The sequence below is a fragment of the Ricinus communis genome, chromosome 5 (genome assembly GCF_019578655.1).
Source record: "Ricinus communis isolate WT05 ecotype wild-type chromosome 5, ASM1957865v1, whole genome shotgun sequence".
Lineage (NCBI taxonomy): Eukaryota > Viridiplantae > Streptophyta > Magnoliopsida > Malpighiales > Euphorbiaceae > Ricinus > Ricinus communis.
Window position 1 is genome coordinate 4,227,792 of NC_063260.1, and position 6,805 is coordinate 4,234,596.

Consider the following 6,805-nt stretch of genomic DNA (forward strand, 5'->3'; position numbering starts at 1 on the left):
GAGATGAGAATAGCCTTGTTTCCGCCATTGTTCTATGAAAGAGGTGGGTATTTCTAAAGTAACATACTGCTCTTGAGAAGTAGCAGTAAGTGAACACTGAGAAAGTGAGGAGGATTGAACATATTCTTTTATGGTGAGGGGTTTTTTGTGGATGATTTGGTTAAAGGTTTTTCTGACAAAATTTTGTTTCTTGAATATGTTGTAAGGGTTGATGATAGGTACTAGAGTATCTTCTATCTGTGCGTTATCAGGAATATGGGAGATCTCAACAAGATGATCTATCTTGTTAGATATAGTTTTCTTACAAGAGGGAGATAATTGAAGAGTCAGAAACAGTCAGAATTTTTTTAGGCAGTCTAATCTAAAAATCTAGGCCTAAGAAAAATTATGAGTCTTTTATTAATTTAATCATTTTCGTGAATAGATAATCTGTCAATCCAGCCAGCTCCACCCGAAGTATAGGAGCAGACAACGAAACTTGGCAGAACTGTGAGTTAGAATCATATATTCTACCGCCTGTATCATATCTGCATTTAAATAAAATTCTTAAACGAATATTTATTATGATTATTTTAGTAGTATAAATATTATTAAAATTTATTTTTATTTATTTTCATTATTATCAATATTATTAATATTGATATTTTTATTGTTATTATTATTATTATTCTTATTATTATTATTATTATTTGTGCCATTACATTTATTATTATCTTTATTATTATTATCATTATTATTATTATTATTATTATGATTACTGTTACTGTTGTTTAAATATTATTAATTTTCTAAAATTGCATTACTTCACTATACTGCTATTACTACCGTGATTGTTGAGTATCATCTTGCATGTAATATTGCTGATGTTAATGTTTTGTGGCTCGGGATGAGGCAACAGTAGAATATGCCACCTGATGGCTATATTAGGACCGTGTGCGCACCGGTGAAAATCAGAGTCTCGTAATAGAGGAATATTCAATGATTGGGCCTTGGTCGAGCATAGCTTTCTGGGACTATGGAAGTCTGATTTGCCGGAGAAAGGTTCATGGTCGAGCATTTCTCTCTAGGTACCGGCTATATTGGTATTTTAGTGACTAGACTGGACTTAAGGACCCTGGTCAAACTTTCCTCTCTGAGTACCAGTCTTATTAGATTAAGAGAGTCGAAAGGCTACTAGAATTGGAGGTTTAGGATTCTGCTGTAGTACTCGTCTCGTGTGTATTAAAATTATATGTTCTTTTAAAATTACGATGTGACACACATTTATTATTTTGAGATATTTTATACTATTAAATAATTATTTTATATTTTTGGTTGCTTAAATTCAAAGTACATGATTTTAACTAACTCTCGAGACTGACACTCTTAATTTTAATTTTTTAGGTGACAACTAGATTCTCCGTAGACTTTCTCTTGGCAGCCCGACTTCCTTCCCCATTCGGGCTTATTATAATTAAATTCTAACTATTGCACTTCGAATTATTTGGAATTCTAAACTCTCCATAGTAGTGGACTTGGAACTTTACATTTTATCTTAGTCTGTTAAAATTATAAGAGAATTATCTAGTAATCTAGCTGATGGATTAATTTGATTATATGGTGATTATGTGAATGAATTATTATTGGTTTATTTAGATAGTATATATATATTCATGTATGTGATTATCTGGATTATTGGCTAGTTATGCTTGCTACGGGTTTCGGTGACCCTAAGCCTATCCATTTTCAAGCGCCGGTCACTGGTCCACGAATCGAGTCGTGACAAAACCAGCTATCAGCTAATAAAAAAAACTCTAAAATGTAATTGATGTAATTAGCAGCTGATATTAACTGCAGATTTTTAAATCTTTACCAAACACTTTAATATAGATTTTCAGTGATAAATAACTATCACTTGCACCAAACCTCTAAACCAAATACGCTCTTAGAGTATGTTTGGCCTAATCAATCAATGCAACCAGTAACGGGTGGCTGGTAGTTGGTAGCTGATGGCTGATAATTGTTAGCTAATAGCTGATAAATTAAACTATTTGATAAAATTTTATTAGCAATTATTGTTAATATGTTAAATGATCATTGATAGTATAATCTATTTTAAAATATATATTTTTTTATTTTTCATTTTATTTTTAATAATACAAATTAATAAAAATAACGTATAATGATTAAAGATATTATAGCTAATTTTCTTTAGCTCAATTTTATTTATTATTAAAAATATTTATAAAATTTATTTAAAAATAGAAATTAAAATCTAAATTTCAATAATAAAAACTCTAATTTTAATATCATAATTATAAATATTTTAATTATTTAATTATTAAGTATAATTGTAAAATAATAATCATTAAATTATAAAAAATAATTATATGAGATCAATTTAAAGTAAGTTATTATTAATAAATATTAAAAAGAATAATATTATCTAAATAAATAAAATAAGTTATTAGCTAATACAATTAACAATTGATTGATACTAAATCAGCTATCAGCTGCTAATTCTTAAATTTTTACCAAACACTTTAATATAATTTTTTAGTGAGAAACAACTATCAGTTTATGTTGATATTATATTATTAATATCTTTTATAATTTATAATAAATAATTTTATTTTAAAATTATATTTAATAGTTAAATAATTAAGATATTTATAATTATAATATCTGAAATTAGAATTTTTATTAGTGAAACTTAAATTTTAATTTCTACTTTTAAAATAACTTTGAAGTATTTTTAATAATAAAAAACTAAGCTAAATAAAATTAATTATAATATTTTAAATATTATAAATTATTTTTATTAATTTATATAATTGAAAATAGTATAATAAAATAAAATATAGTTAAAGATAAATTATACCTTTAATGGCCATTTAACATACTAACAACAATCGCTATAAAATTTTACTAAACGGTTTATTTTATCAACTATCAATTATCAGCCAACAACTCCCAGATACATTGATCAGTCAAATTAAATAGGGCCTTCATTTATCTATTTAAGTACGGTCAACTGGCTTAAGTAAGTAATTAAAGTGTTTGTTATTTTTTGGACTGAATTTTAAAACTATTATCTTCCTTAAATTCGTTCATTTTCTTCCACTGATTTTTGGAATATAGCTTTTTAAATACATTTGTTACATTTTATCCAAACAAAAGAATTATATGTTTTGAGTTACAAATAGAACTGGTCCAGTGACCGCTCTTGGCCGAAAATCATTTTATATAAATTAAATATTTATATGAATTAAAATTAATATAAATGATTCCAATTACTATTAAAAATAAATTATTTAAATATTAATATAAATTTATATAAAAATATGAAATTAAAATGTTTTATATATAAAAAAGTATTAAATTTTTAATTTGAATAAGTAAATGATTATGAATTATTATATAAATTGAAAAATTCTATTATTTGAAGATTGTATATTTTTGTAATAAAATTTTAGAAATGATTTTAAATTAATTTTCTCACTTGTATTTTAATTATATTTGAAGATGGAAATAGAATATATAAATAAAAGAATAGTTATTAATAAATTGATTATAGTAATATAATAGTCTAGTATTCATCCTTCCGACGGAAGTCATTTTATACGAATAAAATATGGCTAAATACATAAATGAGACTCTGAAATTATCTTATTTTTAATTGGCCCCATGAACTCAATTTTAATTCAATTGGACTTCTCAATTTTAAAGGTTATTATTTAACCCCTTCAATCATAGATGTGTGTTTTACGCTATCTAAAAACCTATAAGTTTGAATAAAATAATATATTTAAAAATATAAGATAATGGATAAATACATAAATGGTCCCTTAAACTTGTTTCATTGTTACAATTGACCCTCCAAACTCAATTTTGATTCAATTGGACCTTTCAACTTTATGAATTATTATTTTTACTCCTTCAATCATAGATGTTATGCGCGTGTGTTTTACGCCATCTAAAAAATGCGTAAATTCGAATACAATAATATATATTTAAAATATAAAAAAGAGTAAAACAATGAGTTTTAGTTTTTGTAATACCCAGAATTTTCATGTAATAATAGTAATATTAATAATAACTAATAAATTAGTTTTTATTTAAATTAATTTTAGCTTTATATTTTTATTCGGTTTAATTAGAATGATTTAAATGTAATTTTAAATTTTAATATTACAATTAAAGGAGTTATTTTTCTATAGCCAATTATTTTTATTTTTTAAGGAGTTAATTAAGTAAATTATTTGAGAAATAAATTATATTTTTGGTCATTCCAAATTCTCCCCAAATGTATATATAAATATAAATAAAATTATATATTGGAAGAATTTGTAAAGGATGTTTTTATAAAAGAAATTTCTTGGAAAAATTGGTATTTTAATTAGCTAGTGGTATTAAATTTTAAGTTGGAAAATATTTGGCAAATTAATTATTTAATTTAATTGTGTGTTTGGACTAAATTGGAAATTATTTTGGGATGAGGATTAACAGTATAATTTTATTATTATTTAATGAAAATTTGTATGTTTGGTATTTTTGTAAATAAATGTGTCGGCAAGGGTATATGTAATTGTGTATTTTTAATAATTCTAATTTGGCCCAAATTAAATAGTTAGAGGCTTAATTGAAAAGCTAAAGAAAAGTTTAGGGGTTAATTAGAAATTTTACTGGTAAAATTTTTCTAATTTAAAAAGTTGAGGGACCAAAAGGTAAGAAAGAAAAATACAGGGATCTAATATCGATATTGGAAGGAAAGAAAGAAGAAAAGGAAGAGAAGGAATCAGGGGAGGGAGAGATGGCCAAAGAAGAAGAAGAAGGAGGATCGAGCGGCATCGTGAGTCAGGGCGCACGGAGCGTCTTCTTGGTGTCGGCGGCGTGGCGGTGGCGGTGGCGGCGGTGGCGGCGTGGGCGGGGCAGCGAGCATCACGAAGGACAACCGCGACTTCTACCATTGTAGATGGCGTTTCCGGCGACCATTTCGGGCGGTTCTGGTCTTAAAATGACCAGCAATCGACGAGCTTTCTCCTTTGCCCATCACCTCCCCTTGAGGCTGCCAAAATTGCAAGACCCGGTGAAGTGAAAAGTAGGGGGCAGCCGGTGTTTTTCGGCTTTTCCGGCGAGCTCCGGCGGAGGATGGATGATTGGAGGGCATATCCCGACTCTCCTCAGCTCAAGCTTCGTAATGGCACCAGTTTCGTGGCGATTGAACTTCGTTTGTAAATCGACGGCCGAGATCGTCCGCAAATCGCTCCAGATGATAGGGTGTCAGATCGGAAAATCAGAAGCGGGAATCGTCATCAGTACGTCGTTTCGAGTCTGATGGTGTGTTCAGATTGTCGATCGAACTCCGGCGGCCGGAGGCGAGTCGACCGAGCGATCAAGCGTCTCGGTAATTTTCTCTGGTCGTTGATTTAAGAATCCTTTGATTTAACTTATGCTTATTGATTTGTGCTGAGTATTAGATAATATTTGTGTGTTAAAATAATTATTTGTTAGACTACTTGTCATAGTCGTGTTTTTGTGTTGTGTGGTGGAGTCGGGAAATCAGTAAAGTCTTGGGGACCCGACTCCCGTTGTATTAATTGTTGAATATTTGAACTATTTTTCTTGCAGGTCTTGGACCCGTTTTATTGGGGGGGGGGGGGAGTAAATGTCCATTTTGTAGAGGAGGTTCTACCGAATTTTCGATAGAATTTACCCAAGTCGAGATTTTAGACAATCAGTCTTAGGAATCTAGTCCTAGGGTTAATGGTTAATTGTTTCCGCGTTTTGATAAATTATTTTTTCGTGATTAGATAATCCGTTTGTTCGGCTCGCTCCAACCGAGGCACTAGAGTAGAGCTAGGAGGTTGCCAAAGCTATAAGTTAAAGTCATATATCCGATTACGTGTGTCATGCAAGTATTTTATATGATATCTCTGATTTAATGATTAATATTTTGACTAATTGGTTATGTACTGTTTATGCATGCTTTATTTTCCGCGTTACAATTTTTATTGATTTTGTGTTGATACGGGATGGGACAGCAGTAGAACATAGTATTTTGATGGACCACCAATATAAATCCGAGAGTGATGGATAAGGGTAAATAGGTAAATTTTAAAAGAAAAGATTAGGACTTGACCTGGTCGAGCATTGCTCTCTGGGCTGAGTAGAGTGTGGTTGCCGGAGTAAAGGTCCCTAGTCGAGCATTGCTCTCTAGGCGCAGACTTATTTAGAAATCTAAATGACCAGACTGGAGGTAAGATCCCTGGTCGAGCATTGCTCTCTGGGCGCCAGTCTTATTGGAATAAGAGAGCCGAAAGGCTAAGACTAATAGTGAATATTAAGTGACCGGACTAGAGTTAAGGACCCTGGTCGAGCTGTGCTCTCTGTGCGCCAGTCCTATTGGAATGAGATTAGTCGGGATGTTAGAGCTGAGATTAGCCGAGATGTCAGTATGAAGATTGATCAAGATGTTTGTGTTGGGATTAGGGTTCTACTGGAGTACTCCGTCCCGTAGCGTGTGAAAATTATTTTATTTAATTTAAGCATGACATGACACGTTTATTTTTGCATGACTTATTATTTATTTCAAATTAAGTAAATGTGTTATTGAGATGTTTGGAACTGATTTTAGATATATGATTTTAACTCACTCTTGAGGCCTTCTCGATTCTTATTTTCGGATTAAGTATTTGTTAGTCTTCCCGCGACTCTTATTTAGTAACCCGACTCCTTCATCATCGGGTGGTGTATTTGATTTGGTATGTTAATCTGTAAAATCTTAGATTCTCCGCATTAGTAATAGTAAATATATCAGTTGTAA

At 30.1% G+C, this 6,805-nt stretch overlaps 1 long non-coding RNA gene across 1 annotated transcript; it reads left to right on the plus strand.

Moving 5' to 3' along the window:
* The first annotated feature begins 320 nt into the window (after positions 1-320).
* Positions 321-1,634, plus strand: LOC125370149. Its single transcript, XR_007216046.1, has 2 exons — positions 321-489; positions 899-1,634. It is a non-coding gene; the product is annotated as an uncharacterized LOC125370149 (long non-coding RNA).
* Positions 1,635-6,805: the final 5,171 nt, after the last annotated feature.